The 15,823-nt window shown below is 43.9% G+C and overlaps 1 protein-coding gene across 2 annotated transcripts in view; it reads right to left on the bottom strand.

The window, feature by feature from the left end:
• Positions 1 to 14,667, bottom strand: part of FUT8 (fucosyltransferase 8) — a 121,937-nt gene extending 107,270 nt beyond the window's left edge. For both annotated transcript variants that reach the window (XM_061462108.1, XM_061462107.1), the window contains exon 1: positions 14,433 to 14,667. The gene's annotated coding sequence lies outside the window, so the exon portion shown is untranslated. The remainder of the gene's footprint in view (positions 1 to 14,432) is intronic.
• Positions 14,668 to 15,823: the final 1,156 nt, after the last annotated feature.

Genomic DNA, 15,823 nt, shown 5'->3' on the forward strand with positions numbered 1-15,823 from the left:
GAACTCATTAAAGAGCCTACCAGATAAAGAAGAAAAAACTTGTCACTACACTTCATGCATCTCCACCAGGAAATAGAAAGTCTAAAGATGAAAACAAGCAAGATAAAAGACAACCGAGAGACAAAATGTTTCATTGAGGCTCCAACTGCACCCTCAAGATCTCATGACTCTTCCTTCCAAACACATTTGCTCTACACGCCACACATTCTGCCTGAGCAACTGTCACCAAATACACATATGTAATAAGTGCAGCTCAGGGAAGACAGGCCCCTGCAATAGTATAAATGCCATTAGAAATCACAGCTTGACAATATTCCATTTTGCTGTACCATATTCCAGAAGAAACATGTCACACTAATATACAGGCTACCAATACACCCCAGAAAGTATTTACACTTACTATTCTTAAATACTGTCACACTGTATTTGGGGGATGGAAGGGTGAGTGTGTTGTAATGTTAGTACATACTAACTGTACACACCTGGGACTATCCACCTTCAAAATAAAGGTAAATCTTCACACAGCACATCCAAACACAGCTGAAGAATTCTCAGATGGGAATCCAGAGTTCCCAGCACTTGTTTCTCTATAATCACATTTGTCATAACATATAAATAAAATCCGTAATCTAGAGTGCTCTGTGCTCTAGATACCAGGTGATGCAACACTTTCAAGCAACAGCCAATAAAAGAACTGTCCAAAGGAACATCCTCTATGCTTCCATTCCAAAGCACTTACGATGTCAAAAAGCACAGTTAGAGCCATCACCTCTTTTGATAAGATATGCTGAAGCCAGATAAAGAAATGATCAATCTCCTTGTGGTTGCTGCCAGAGAAGGTAAGGCATTTCAGCAACAATACTACACATTTGTAAGAGCCTTCAGGAGAAAAGCCCCTAACAAAGGTTATCAATCTAAAGATTCCCTGTTTGGTTATGACTTTGAGTACTTGAATAACAGGAATGACAGAGGGAAACATTAAGTAGAAAAGCAGTTCTTTGCTGTCCTAGAAGTCAGATCAATGGAAACCTCCTCAGTAAACGAAAAAATGTACTGTTTGATTGCAGGTGCCACTGAATTACACCCACTATTTACTAACTTCTCAGCAGGAAGCAATAATCTTCAGGAACTCCCAGGATGCTCCTTCACTGTCGAACACAGCACAAGCATACTGCAACATTTCACATCAGTGCCATCAGAAATGTATTCCAATAAATATTTAAAGACTAATGAGAGCCGTTTCTGTGTTTACATTAGTTACATACACTTTAAGACGAACAGGAGGGCTGTTCAGAATCTGCATGCGCTTTGGAGATAGAACTCTGAAATTAACAAGGTACAATTCTGCTTACTACTTTTCACACTGATGTTCAGAAAGAGCCTTGTCATTGATGCCTTGGTTAACATTTCTGATGGGACATTAACCATAGCTCCATAGAGAAGCTCCGATTCTTAGAAACATAAAAATTCAGTCATGAGCCCATAAAACCAAAAAGCCATCAAGATGAATCATTTTATTTTCCTAAGGAGTCTCTAGCAAAACTCATTCACATACCAAATGGATGCCTTAACCAACACGGCATGACTTGGCAATACCTGAAAATCTTTACCACATTGTATCATAGCCAATTTTATGCTTGTCTTCTAAAATACATAATTCTTCCACTAATCTCTACTTGAAGGAAAGGGCACTCTGCCTCAAAAAAAGCAAGATGTTATTTAACCAAGGGCAAACTTGGACTCTGCCATATGAAAGTACTACAGAAGGGATCCTCAAAGTTAGGAAAACCAGGAAAATTTACTTTATACTGAAGGAATAAGCAAAGATCAGTCGGGGGGGGGAATACACATCACATCAACAAAAACTGCAAGTAAAATGGATTTATATTTAATCTTTTCCAAAAAGTTGGACAAAAACGTATCTTAATGACAGATGAAACTCAAAATATTGAGTTGCCTACATTACAGTCCAGAAGTAAAAGTAATATTATCCTTAAGGACTGAGTGCAAGTTAATTGCAGGAATTCAGCATAAACCCACATGCACTTAACCTGAGAATTCAGTTAAAACTCCGTCAAAAACTAAACAACTTTTCCAAGTGAACATACAGAAAATTCTGCAATTATGTCTTTAGGTAAATTAATGAAACTCCTTCATTTAAAAATTTAATTTCAATCATCCTACTTACTTGAACAAGGTTCTATATCATTCCTGTAGAAATGCTGTAGCGCTGCCTACCAGTTCTCTACTTCTGGCAAAGCTGTCACTAGCTCTCACACAATTCACTTACGTATAGCAAATAGGTCTAACCTAGCATAAAAATTCCTTTACAGCTATTACAGCTGATGACAAAAGCATAGGAAAATCACATCCTATTACACGTTAATGTATTTATCAAGCATTATTTCAACAAGAGCTAGCCATAATTGCAAAAATTGCCAACCAATAATCAGAATTCTGTTACACATTCAGACCTTCAACAATTACATGCCTCAGGCTAAGAGTTTCGTGCTCCCTCTGTCTTCATAACTCATTTAACCCTTTGTCAGGTCTACCATTTTCCATCCTGCATCTGACATAAGGTGAAGAACATTATACATCCTTAGATTCTTTCTGGAAAGTAAAAAAAAGAATAAAAGCACAAAGCCCTGACAGAGACAGGACAATGGAAAGAACTTGTTAAGTATCAGAAGAAGTTGTTAAGTACCAGAGGACCATTCAATTAAATACAGAATAATTCCTAGTCCTTATGTTATAAAAAAAAACACCTGTAGAAAGCTTAACTGAGACGAAGGAAGTCATTCTGCAATTAAGAGCCATACGCAGCTTGAACTCTAGTGACCTGCATGCTTATGAGATGAGTAGTCTCAGTATTGGTTTTGGCACAACTCTATCTTTTTTGAATTGAGTCTCAACTACAAGGAAAAGTGCTCAATGCCAGCAGAAAACAAACATCAAACCACAATGCTGCAATGAATCACAGAATGGGTGACGTTAACAGGGATCTCTGGAGGTCGTCTTGTCCAACCCCTGCTCAAGCAGAGCCACCTAAAGTCAGTTTACCAGAAACATGTCCAGACAGCTTTTGAGTGTCTCCAGATGGCTTTTGAGTGTCTCCAAAGATGGTGACTCCACGACCTGTCAGGACAACCTATGCTAGAAGGTATCAAAGTTGGTCAAGCATCACTCCCCCTTGGTGGACCTATGGCGTCCACTCCTGATTACTTCCTTGTCCTTCATGTGCCTAGAAGTGGCTTCCAGGATTAGTTCTATCACTTTCCTGGGATCAAAGTGAGGTTGACTGGCTTGTAGCTCCCTATGTCCTCCTTCTTGCCCTTCTTGAAGATAGGAGTGACATTTGCTTTCCTCCAGTCCTTAGATACTTCTCCCAATTGATATGACCATTCAAAGATTATTGAGAGCTGCCTCACAATGATTGACCCTCCATATACTGTCTAGACATAGACAAGAAAATAACTTACATAAGGAAAGAAAGAGAGCAAGTTGCCAAAATACAAAAAAATGCCTCTATAAAGGGCAGTAGACTCAGGTATGCCTACAATATGAAGCATTTTCTGAGGAAAATAGCATGAGCATGGCCTGCTTAAATATCAGAACTGTAGAGTGAGAGAGAACTCTACAGAGAAAATATTGCCTCATAGCAAAAAGCCTAGACCAACACTGGAGACATGCATCTGGCTAACTAACGCACTTAGGTAGGCATACAAATCTGACAGTTTCCCTTCTATAGTCATGATGATTGAGCAAACCCACCATAAATAGCTACAACATTCAAACAGGGAACATGAGATTGATACAGTTGGAATAGTGGATGTGTTCACAATCTACATAAGGAAATGTGCCATGAAAGGCAGAGTCCTGGAAGTCCTGACTGAAAGTATAGCTGGTCACAAAACTGTCTCTGCAAAGCAGAGGCAGCAGGATCCTACCTACTTCAGAAAACAATGGACTTGGAAGCAAGCAAAAATCAGTATTTTGTAAAATGTTATCTCAAACTCACTCTGTGAATAGTCTAGGATCGGAACATCTCTGGCTGATGGATACCAGCATATCCTGTTAAGGTCAAAACACGGGTTTATGATCATACTCTCAGATTTCAGTACTTGGGATATTACCTATTCTTGGCCAAATTCCTTGACGCAGCTAAGGGTATACCAGAAACACATATTCAGCATGCCTGAGGATAAAGTGCAAGTGATTATGTGCACACACACACACCGATCTGAGAAGCAATCAGCTCAATAGAGACAATGTTCTCTCAGCACTTCTGTAGCCACAGAATCTGCAGAATTACCATCTATCATTACTATGCATGACACTGCAATATGCTGTACAGGAAAAATCAAACAAGCATTTTAAATTATGCTGAACTCTGTATCTGGTATGTCTGTTTAGCTCCTCAAGAGACCAACATTTCTCTGCTCTACATTATACTGGATCCCTCACCCTGTAAGAGCACTATCTGTTGTAATCAAGTGGAGAAGAATAAAAGGGCTTGCTCATATTCATCCCAAAGTTCTTCCTGCTACTGAAGGAAAATTACATCAGAAGAAACTATCAACAACCTGCTAAGGGACAGCATCCCCTGCTCCCTAAGAAATACGCAAAGCACACTCAGATCTGCAGTTTGAAGATGCTGTCGTAGGGTGTAATGTAAGCTGTCATATTACCCAAATTACCTAGAAAGTATTGCTACCTCGTGCAGTATCATCTCACTGAAGTTAAGGCAACAGAAATTGCAGAGAGAATGTCTAGCAGTTCAACCCAAAATCCAGAGTGCTGAATAGGCATCTGCAATGAAGAACAACTCAAGCAGAACATCTTCCAATGCCGTTGTGTCCTATGCAGTGGGTCATGTCAGGCAAGAGGTGTAATTCATACTATCCTAATAGCTGTAACTTGAAAACACCCCAAGCAACAGAGATATCAAAAAATAAGATGTTGTACTGTTAAAAAAAATCCCATGGAACAGGCTTATTTAATGAACAGAAATGCAAAGACATGTATCGGAAGACTGTAAATTGTGGGTAAGTCTTTCCAAACCTTTAAAAAAGCTAAAAAACACAGGCAATGGAAAAAGGAAGTGCAAAGACTACCTAAGCAAACCAAGACATGGCACAATACCACAAAGTTGCCCCACTGAAACAAAATCATAAGTATGGGAAACAATTATTTTTTCTAAACGTATTTTTCTCCCATGAATTCAAACCTTGCCCTAAATAAGGAACAAATGCTTGCCTAGGCACCTGAGATAAACTAAAGACATAACGTGCACTGTCATGAATGGTCTTATACAACTTGTGGTGAGAGAAAAACAGGATAGGGAGAAAAAAGAGACCATCAACACATTACATACATTGCAACAGCAAAAACTGTTCAGTCTCAAGTATATAATTATCTAATGTGTGAATATCCACACTGAGCGTCAACCAGAGGAAGCTACTCGGCAAACACCCAAAAAGAGATAAGATGTAGCTAAGTACAGCATATCAGAAACCTGTATACATGTTTCAGGTATGTTACGTATCTTATGATCGTAAATACCGGCACAGAGCTAAAAAACTAAAGTTCCAGGCAATCTGAAAGCTCACATTTTGAAACAGGTCCCTTCGTGAACAGAAATCTCCTTTTAGGCTAAGAGATTAAAGAAGAAATTTATGCAATTAGATGCACTAATACTTTAAAAATTGGTTTTAAAAAAAGCATCTTTATGAACTGTTCAATGAACAGTTCATACATGCCCATAAACACCTCTAAAACACTAAACAAAACCTCCAAAGTTTGACAGATGTATTCCTATCCATACAAATCAGACGTACTGTAAAAAGTTATGATGCTGTCCAAGTTCTAAGCAAATTCTAGTGAAGTTCAATAAGTAGTAAACTAAAGATGAACATCAGGAGGTTGTTGGAACAGAATTCTTACTGTTCTTTTACGAAACCTTTAGGAAGAGAGATGCTTTGAAGAAAGAGTTCAACACACAGCAAGTAAGAATTAACTTCCGTAAGACATTCACAGCACTGTTCCACAGGTTTCTAATAACAGTCTTTACCTTGCAGAATTAATAATGTCGTGGTGATATTCATTGCTATTAACTGTCTCCCAAAAGAAATTCTAATATTACAGAAAATTACTCACCTTACCACTATAACGTTATGAAGCAAACATATAATGAAAGCGGACTCCTAAAAAGCATTTACATTCGGAATATTGCTACCATAAAGCAACTGTTGCAGCACAAACTCCATAAAATTCTAGAATGACCAATACATGACGTGTTTCATGTTATTTTGAATGCATTACACCTGAAGATAAATGATGTAAATTATACTTTAGTAATATCTAATATTTGAAGAAAACAAATAAAATGGTTGATTCACTGGAAGCTATGCTTTGCTAGAAAAAACACCGCTTGTCTTAGGAAAGATCCCTAAAGACTACAGGTTAGCAAATACAAATAAAGAGGAAAATCCTCAGAAAAGGGTTACTCAAAGATTTCCTCAGGTAGCATCTCATGCTTCAATAACAAAAATTAATTAAATATACATTTATATTCCCAGCCTGTCATTTAACAGTAGCTCTTTGCTGCAGGCAACTCTTCTGATTTGAAGGAGGTGACTGGTGACAGCCAACATGGCTTCACTAAGGACAAATCGTGCCTAACAAATTCGATGGCCTTCTACAACAGGGAGACAGCACTGGTGGGTAAGGGAAGAGCAACTGACATCATCTGCCTGGACTTGTGCAAAGCATTTGACACTGTCCTGCATGACATCCTTGTCTCTAAACTGGAGAGACATGAATTGATGTCTCCATCACTTAGTGGCTAAGGAATCATTGAGTAATGTCTCCATCTCTCAGTGGATAAGGAATTGGCTGGACGGTCACACTCAAAGTGTTGCAGTCAGTGGCTGGGTGTCCAAGTGGAGACCAGTGATGACTGGTGCTCCGCAGGGGTATTGGAACTGGTGCTCTTCAACATCTTTGTCAGCAACATGGACAGTGGGATCAAGTGCATCCTCAGCAAGTTTGCTGACGACACCATGTGTGGTGTGGTCAACACACTGGACGGAAGGGATGCCATCCAGAGGGACCTAGATAGGCTTGAGAGGTGGCCAACACAAACCTCATGAAGTTCAACAAGGCCAAGTACAGGGTCTCGCACCTAGGTTGGGACAAACCCCATGACAAATACAGGCTGGGAAGAGACTGGATTGACAGCAGCACTTAGGAGGACTTCAGGGCGTTCATCTATGAGAAGCTCAACATGACTCAACAGTGTGCTCTTGCAGCCCAGAAAGCCAACCATGTCCTGAGCTTCATTAAAAGGAGTGTGACCAGCAGATCAAGGGAGGTGATTCTCGCCCTCTACTCTAGTCTCATGAGACCGCACCTAGAGTACTGCATCCAGCTCTGGGGCCCCCAACAGAAGGATGTGGACCTGTTGGAGCAAGTCTAGAGGAGAGCCATGAAGATGATCAGAGTGCTGGAGCACCTCTCCTATGAAGACAGGCTGGGAGAGTTGGGCTTGTTCAGTCTGTACAAAGTGCTGAGGAGACCCTTAGAGTAGCTTTCAGTACCTAAAGGGGGCCCACAAGAAATCTGGTGCGGGACTTCTTACCGAGGCATGTAGTGATAGGGCAAGGAATAATGGCTTTAAACTGAAAGATAATAGATTTACATTAGGTATCAAAAAGTTCTTTGCTCTGAGGGTGCTGAGGCACTGGCACAGGGTGCCCAGAGAAGCTGTGGCTGCCCCATCCTGGCAGTGTTCGAGGCCAGGCTGGATGGGGCTTGGAGCAACCTGATCTAGTGGACGGTGTCCCTACCCATGGCAGGGGGCTGGAACTGGATCAGTTTTAAGGTCTCTTCAAGACAAACCATTTTATGAAGGATGGTAGTTAAAAGTCTGCCAAAACTGTTACTGGGCTCCTTGTACCTTAGGACTCCTTCTCCGTCTTTTCATTTGTTACACATCTCCACTCTGAAAATGTGTCGAGGAGGGAGGGAAATAAGGAAAAAAACAGGAAGAAACAATCATGTGAGGGAACTATCATGTATTTGGGGGCAGCGGGGTAGAATCAGAATTGATTGCAACTCATTTAACAGATAGTCAGAAAATCACCACCTTGAAATGATGCATTATGAGCTACATAATATGAATTTACACACATATCCTGACAAATGATCCAGAAAGATCACCTATTTTTAAGGCTGACAGATACTTCCTTGTAGAAGATTCATTTTCCAGTTTCTTCTAATGTGCCAAAGACTACAAGATAGACCCACTCTGTGCCAGGCGTCCATGTCAAAGCTGAGCTACCTCAACATTTTCACTGTATGCAAACCATTTTTCCCCTTTCCAAGGAAAATTACAGAAAAATACACTTTTGCCCCATTACAAAAGACTATTTTTTCTTGACAAAGTTTAAGCACTTGCATGCTTTTAGCTCCACATGCATCTTCCTAAGGGACAGCAAAATGCATATCTTGACACACAAACGATGCTTTTGTCAAGCTCACTATAACATTATTGTTATTGATTTTGCTCTGATATGTTATAGCTGAGTCACCTACACATTCTGTCTGTACTGACTGCGTTCCAGGCTTCTGGGAATGACCTGTTCCAGTTCATTCCCACAATTCCAGGCTTCTGGGAGCTAAGCATCAGCAGCTCTAGACTCATAGGATAACACAGGTTGGAAGGGACCGCTGGATGATTCTCGTCCTACCTCCTCCCTCGGACTCAGCTGTGAGATCAGACCAGGTTGCTCAGCTTTACACATTTGGGTCTTGAAAACTCTAAGACAGAGATCACACAGCTTCTCTGGGCAGCCTCTTCCACGGCCTGCCTACACTTACAGAAAGTTTTTCCTTATATCCAGTCTGAACCTTCTTTGTTTCAATTTACAACCATTGCCTCATGTCTTCCCACCACACTTCTCAGTAAAGAGCCTGACTCCATCTTCTCAGTCATCTCCTCAAAGGTACCAGCAGGTTATTGTTAGATCCCCCTGAAGCCATCTCTTCTCCAGCTAACAAATGCAACTCTTTCAGCCTCTCTTCACAGGGCAAGTGCTCCTGCTCCCTAACCACCTTGACAGCCCTCCACTGAATTAATTTCTGTTTATCAATGACTTTCCTGTACTGAGGGTCCCAAAACTGGGTGCAGTACTCTAGATGCAGTCTAATAAGCACCAAATAAAGAAGGATAATCACTTACCTCCATCTACTAGCTACATTCCTGTTAATACAGCCCAAGATGTTATTTCAGGGGCATGCTGGTGGCCAGATCACCCTAGTTCACAAAGACCCCATATTTCTCCAGCAGAGCTGCCTCCAACATAGTCAGTCCCCAGCCTGTTTCATTGCAGTGGTACACTGCATAGACCATTTGTCCTTGAATTTCATAAGGCTCCAGATAGGTCTTGTGTTCCCAGCCCCAGCCCCTCTGAATGGTAGCCCCATTCTCATGCATATCAACAACCCCAATTTGGTATCATCTGCAAGCGTAAGAGCACACTCTATCACTTCCTCAAGATGAACCCCTACAGTACCACACTTGTTACCAACTCCCTATATGACACATTAACCACTACTTTCTGAGTCCAACCATCCAGCCAGTCTTTTGTTCACCTAGCTCTCCATCCACACAGACTAATAATCAAATCTGGACACAAGAGTATTGTGGGAGACAGAGCTGACAGCCTTACAAGTTAAATGAAACCCACTGCTCTTCCCTCATCTGCAACTTCAGCCGTCTTACGTGGAAGGCAATCAGGCTAGTCACGCATGATTTACCTTTGATAAATCCATGCCGATTGTTCCCAATCATTTCCTTCTTCTTGTGCCCAGAAATGCGTTCCAAGAACACCAATGACCTATTTTCCCAGGGACAAGAAGGAAACTAGCCAGCTCTGTAGTAACTTGGCCTGTGTTTTGGCCTTTTCTGAAGGGTGCAATGTATGCCTTTCTTCAGTCATCAGGAAGCTCTCCTGGTAACGAGTACGTTTCAAAGATGATGGGGAGGGACCTCCTTGTGACTCTGGCCAGCTCCTCCAACATCTCAGTCCATTTGGCTCCATTGTCTTGTATGATTTGAGTTCTCTCGATAATCCCTGACTTAAACATTCCTACATGAAGGGATGCAAAAATTGTTTCTTCTAATACTTCAGTAGTAAAATGTGTTCCTGCCCATGCCAGGGGGGTGGGATCTAGATGATCTTTAAGGTCCCTTTCAATCCACACCGTTCTATCATTCTGTGATGGTTCTATGAATCTCCCCGCACAGCCATTCTGGATCTCAGATAAGAAGCCCTTTAGCAAGAAATTAAGTGTTTACAGTAGGACGATAGGATTGTGATAAAAATTTCAGAATAGGGCAAAACACGTAGGGACAAGAAGATATTTAAGTAGATATCACAGAAGGAATAAGCAGAAAAAAAATCAGCTTTCACCGGAACATGCTTATTCCCAGAGCCTGGAATGGAACCCAAGATTCCGGAGTTTCATCACTATTTTTAAATGCTTAAAAATCACAGAAAACCAGTCACAGGCCGTATCATTTGGACCACACATTAATTAAAAATTACTAGTGTCACATTCTCTGCTAGCTCAAGTGGCAGAAGTCTCATGGCAAAAGGCACAGATTTCAGCCTTTCTGAAGACCTACACGCTATAATGCAATCCCACATGATAGAAGGTTTCCTCCTGTCCATCAGGGTTGCTGCCATTTTTAATCTAGCATGTTGAACATCTTGTTTATATGCAATGAACTTTATTTTCAACAGCTAAGTACCTAAAAGCTCTCAGTTTACAAAAAAACCAAAACATATTATAGTCACATCACAACAATCAAAAGCTATTTGATCTTGTTCTATGTGCCCCTGTGTACAAGGCATTCTTGCTGTATTACTGAACAAGATGTAAAAAAAAACACTAAATAAAACTATCTTACAAAAGGAACTTGCCACACGCATTGCAAATGTTGGTCAATGTACTTTTAATAATATAGGTATTGCAGGAAAAGAGAAGGAATTAATACTGTCCTGGAGAAACTGATTTTCCTCTTGCTCCTTGCAAGCAAGTTATCTTAAAAGAAGTAAAAAAGAACCAGCTTTCAACGGGAGATCCACCACTCTTCATCAACATTTTGGACTAGTACCTGGGGGTTAACACTGCAGCAGATCTCAGTATTTATACTTGCAGTCTAAATCAACAGTCATCCAACAATAAATCAAGCAGTGAGGTCTTTTCTAGCATATGCATTCAAGGATCCCTGTTAAGGGATCCATAAAAACAATGAAGAAAAGCCAGGTTATTGTTAGTTAATCCCACAGGGAGACAGATCTTTGTGAGAAAACATTCTAGAACATGCAAATAATTAACACATTGCTAGATTATTTTGAAAAATCATATCATAAAGGCATTAAATGGGATATTCAACATGAAGGGACACATAACACATCTCCAGAGACCTCTGTGAAAGTACTACTAGTGAAACATGCAGGCGCTAGAGACTGAAAGCAATGAAACAGCAAAAGAGGAAATTAAGAAGGTACAGTATGAACAGCACATAACAAATAGTAACGCTCCATGTTATCTGATACCAAGAAAAAAAAATTCAGTATTGCTCACTGAACACAATCCATGCCATCCTATGCTACACGCTGAAAGTAACATTGCAGGAAAAAAAGTAACATTTAGCCATATGTTTACAGGCCAAATGACACTTCTTACAAGAGTCCCTAATCCTGGCATTTCATGATTTAGGAGAGCTTGCTCTTCCAACTTCAAAGTTCTTTGAAGGTAGTTTTTGTTGCGTAATAGCAAACCATACAAGCAATTTCCCTAAAAAACACCCACTTCAGTTGCAGATTATGTTCATCACATAAGAGATGCATATTAATGCAATCGTACATAGCATGCATCATACACATTTGTTTTCCTGATTGTATTAGAAGCATATTCCATGACCAAACAGCAAGCTTTCAAATGAGACTAGATAAAAATCCAGCCGCGTTTTGCTTTGACACTAGCTCCCCCTCTAGACCAGCCTAAGATTATAGTAATTACTTTTTTATTTTAAATTCTGACTCTGCAACAATATTTACTCGGGTCCCAATCTTCTTCATCTTTATCCCCTTAAATGTCAATGAACAGACTGATCACATAATTTATATATAAAATAGTCATTTATTATTTTTTTCCTGTACATAAATACCCAGGCTTGGGAAAATCATTTGGTTTAGAACAGATCTGACAGATAAAGCAGCAATTCTGTACAGCTACAGAGAGACAGGAAAGCACCAAAACTACATTTTTTCATATTAATCCTCTGAATGCTTTGCAACATTTGTAGTACATAAACATTCCATTATACAATCAAGCCTCTGTTTGCAGTCCCAATGAAGTGATCATAAACCACAGATACCAAAACAAAACGAAGACCCTATGTGGTTTAGTAGTACCTTTACTAATTCACTTAAGGTGAATTGGCTCCATTCCTACTCCAGCAAGTACAGCTCACATTTTTCTGCAACAAAGATCTTTTCAGTTGCTCAGGTAATGAAACAAAGACACAAGAGTGAAAGACCAAGAAAGCTACAAGCTCCAATCTGACCCTCTGCATTTCCCAGTTGTCAAATGCCCTGGCACCTACAACACTGAATGAGTGAATTTGCATGATTCAACACTTCAGGTTGATTTCTACCCTCCTCTCATTATTAATTATTCACATTTTCTGAGCAAGCAGTTTAATTATACTTCCAACACTGAAGAAAGATGGTCTCATTATGTGTTGTTGGGAAAATATGTAAACTTTGAAATACACCGATCTATCAGTATAAGGTACATACACATATGAATCACTAACAAGTACCAGTAAGTATTTGGCAGTAAGCATACCCGTAATAACCAGCAAAACAGATATTACTGGAACTACATCAAAGCACAGTCACCAAATCCTAACAACCAGCTTTCTTTAATAATGGAAGGAATTGTAACAGAGCCTTTTGTAAAACCACTCCAAGCAGAAGCAGCACAGGCAGTTGGCCGGTTCTTTGCTTTTGCAGTTCAGACTTTTCTCAAGTTTTGGACCATTTACAGTGGAGAATGATTAGGAAAAAAAAAGATTAATACTCTAAAATAAAAAAACTGTTCATGCTTAAACACTCTTTCTGTAGTATTTACTCCACTAGCTTTCAGTTAATGCCCAGACATTAACATACTAGCATATTTTAGCATAAAGGGAGTAGATATATAAACGTACACGTGCATAGTGAAACACAGACATTCCAGCTGATGTGTAAGTTTCAGTATACACACAAAAAGGCCCTAAGTGTTAATACAAGATCTCAAAGTGAAGAATGCTCTGAACACATGGTTGTTTCCCACATCCAGGGGCTCACAGTGTACCATGCGTGCCTTGAGGACACAAGGACAGCAGGTACTGCTCCCAGAAACTTGCAGCCTCTCAAGAAGCAATTTTTCAGCTGATGTCTATGCCCACAGGCTTTTTAGAACAACCTGCACTACGGCATGACAGTCTCTACCTACTCTTGCACCCTCAATCACAAGCTTCTGAAAGCACAGGGCACAGCCAGGTCTTTGGAGAGCGCCTAGAACACAGCAGGGACACGCTGTGTGGAAGACCTGACATTAAGCACAAACTTGACTGCAGGAAAAATCTCCGGAGCCTTATCAGTGACAAGTAACAAGAATCCAAGACCAAAGCAGTTAAATCTGCCGAAATACGGTAAAGGTGGCCGTGGGAAGAGCCCCAGGCAGCACCCGATGGCTCTGCACCCTTGCAAGACAAGCACTTCCTCAAGCTCCCAGGCGGCCCGAGGGCGTAAGGTCCGTCCATCAAGCCCACGTTTCCCGTGTGCCTCTCCCTGCCAAACCCGGGCGTCCCCTCGGGCGGCCGCAGTTCCCGGGACAAGCAAAGTTGGAGGCCGCCCCCCGCGGCCGCGCTCTCAGTCGCAGGACCCCCGCTGCCCGCGCCGCTCCCGGGGCAACGCCGCTGCCCGGGGCTCTCTCGCACGCAGCAACCTCCTGGGCCCGGCCCGGCCCCGCTGCCCACGGTGATGCCCCAGCCGCCCGCCGAGTCCCGGCCTCCCGCTTCCCCCGCCAGGCGTAGAGCCGCCGCCGCGCTCCCCGGCCCCACCAGCGCCCCTCCGCCGGGAGTAGCCCACGGGGACCCCGGCACACAGCGGGGGACCGGCGGCTTCCCCGCCACCATCACCCCGGCGGCGGCAGCGGTTGCTGAGCAGCGCCGGAGTCGCAACAGCGGCGGCGCCAGGCCCGGGAGAAGGGATGGGGAGCGGCGGCTTGGAGCAGCCCGGTCTCGGCTCCGTACCCGCTCCCCCGCCGCCGCGGCTCCCGCTCAGCCGCCCGCATCACCCCCTTACCCGAGTGCCGCTGGCGGGGCCCGCGCTGCCTTCGCCGAGGGTGCGGGGAGAGGCCGTGGCGAGCTGCGGGGTGCGGCGGGGGGGGGGGGGTGTAGGAAGGATCGCGGGGGGCACCCCGCGGTGAGGAGACGGAAACGGGAACCGGCGGCCGCGGAACGGAGCCGCCGCCGGACTGTGAAGAGACCGGGCGCGAGACGCGGTACGGAGCGAGGAGGAGACGCGGGCGGCGAGCGCGCGCGCGAGGCGAGGCGAGGGCGGGGAGCGCAGCGAGCGAGCGGCGCTGACAGACACCAAACCGACGGCGCTCCCGTGCGCGCTCCCGTGCGCGTCCCCGCGGCCCGGGGCGCACTCGGAAGAGCGGCGCCCGCCCGGGAGCGCGCCTGCCGGGGTAAACCGGCCTATGGGAGAGCCCGGTGCTGCCGGCGGCGTGCTCGCGTCACAGAGGGATGGAGCGCGCGCGGCGCGCAGGCGCGGCGGGGACGTTGCCACCCTCGCCGTCCCCGCGCGACCGCGCGCCGAGGCTGGGGCATCGGTGCTGTTGTCGCCCCTTTCCTTGCGTGGCCGTCACCCCGCGGCCGGCCTCCCTCCTGTGGCGGGGTCCGGGAAGGTGAGGAACCGGGCTGCAGGGCAGTCCTTAACCGGCGCTCAGGCCCGCCGGGGAGACGTCTCCCCCAGCAGGGTCGGAGGGGGGGAAGATCCCGGTACCGGTGCGGCCGCAGCAGCCGGGCAGAGCGCGGAGAGAGCCGTGGGAGCTCGGAGGCGCTGCAGGAGCTCCCGCCGGGGCTGCTGTCTGCAACAGGCACTTGTTGTCTGGCTGCAGTGCTGTGGCATCTTGCCCAAGGATGAAGCTCAGCGCGGTTTGGTTATTGGGGTTGACATAATGATCCCCACAAAGGGCAGGAATCTGACAGGGTTTTGTGTTAAGAGAGTAGAAGTGCTCCGTGTGTGCTGGGTCAGGGCAGGACACGGGGAAGGCCTGCTTTGCCTTGCTGACTGTGGCTTTAGCATGTTCTGCTTCTGTGGGGCATCAAAACGCATCCCTAAAGTACACATAAACACGTGAGCTCAGGGAGATGTAGGATTTCAGAGCGTTTAAGGGAGCTGTGATTTCCTAAGCATTCACATGGGAAAGCTGAACACGTCTTCAAAGTTTATAATATGCCCAGGGAGTGTTTTTGTGTTCTTGGGAGATTCAGTGGCCACGATGGGAAGGCAGCAAGTGCAGTGGGAATCACAGTAGGAGTAAGCTGTGATTTGTGTAAAAGGCAGAGCTGGTAAGGATAGATTTTTTTGTAACCATCACATCGTTTTCACACCCTCTCCCAGTGTTAGAATTCTGAGATAGGCTGTCCTGCAGCATATCAGTGCTCTGCCATGTACTTGTTCACACT

The sequence above is a fragment of the Pezoporus flaviventris genome, unplaced genomic scaffold (assembly GCF_033815535.1).
Source record: "Pezoporus flaviventris isolate CSIRO_AGI_PZ_B2104156 unplaced genomic scaffold, CSIRO_AGI_Pfla_v1 ptg000035l, whole genome shotgun sequence".
In the NCBI taxonomy this organism is placed as follows: Eukaryota; Metazoa; Chordata; class Aves; order Psittaciformes; family Psittacidae; genus Pezoporus; species Pezoporus flaviventris.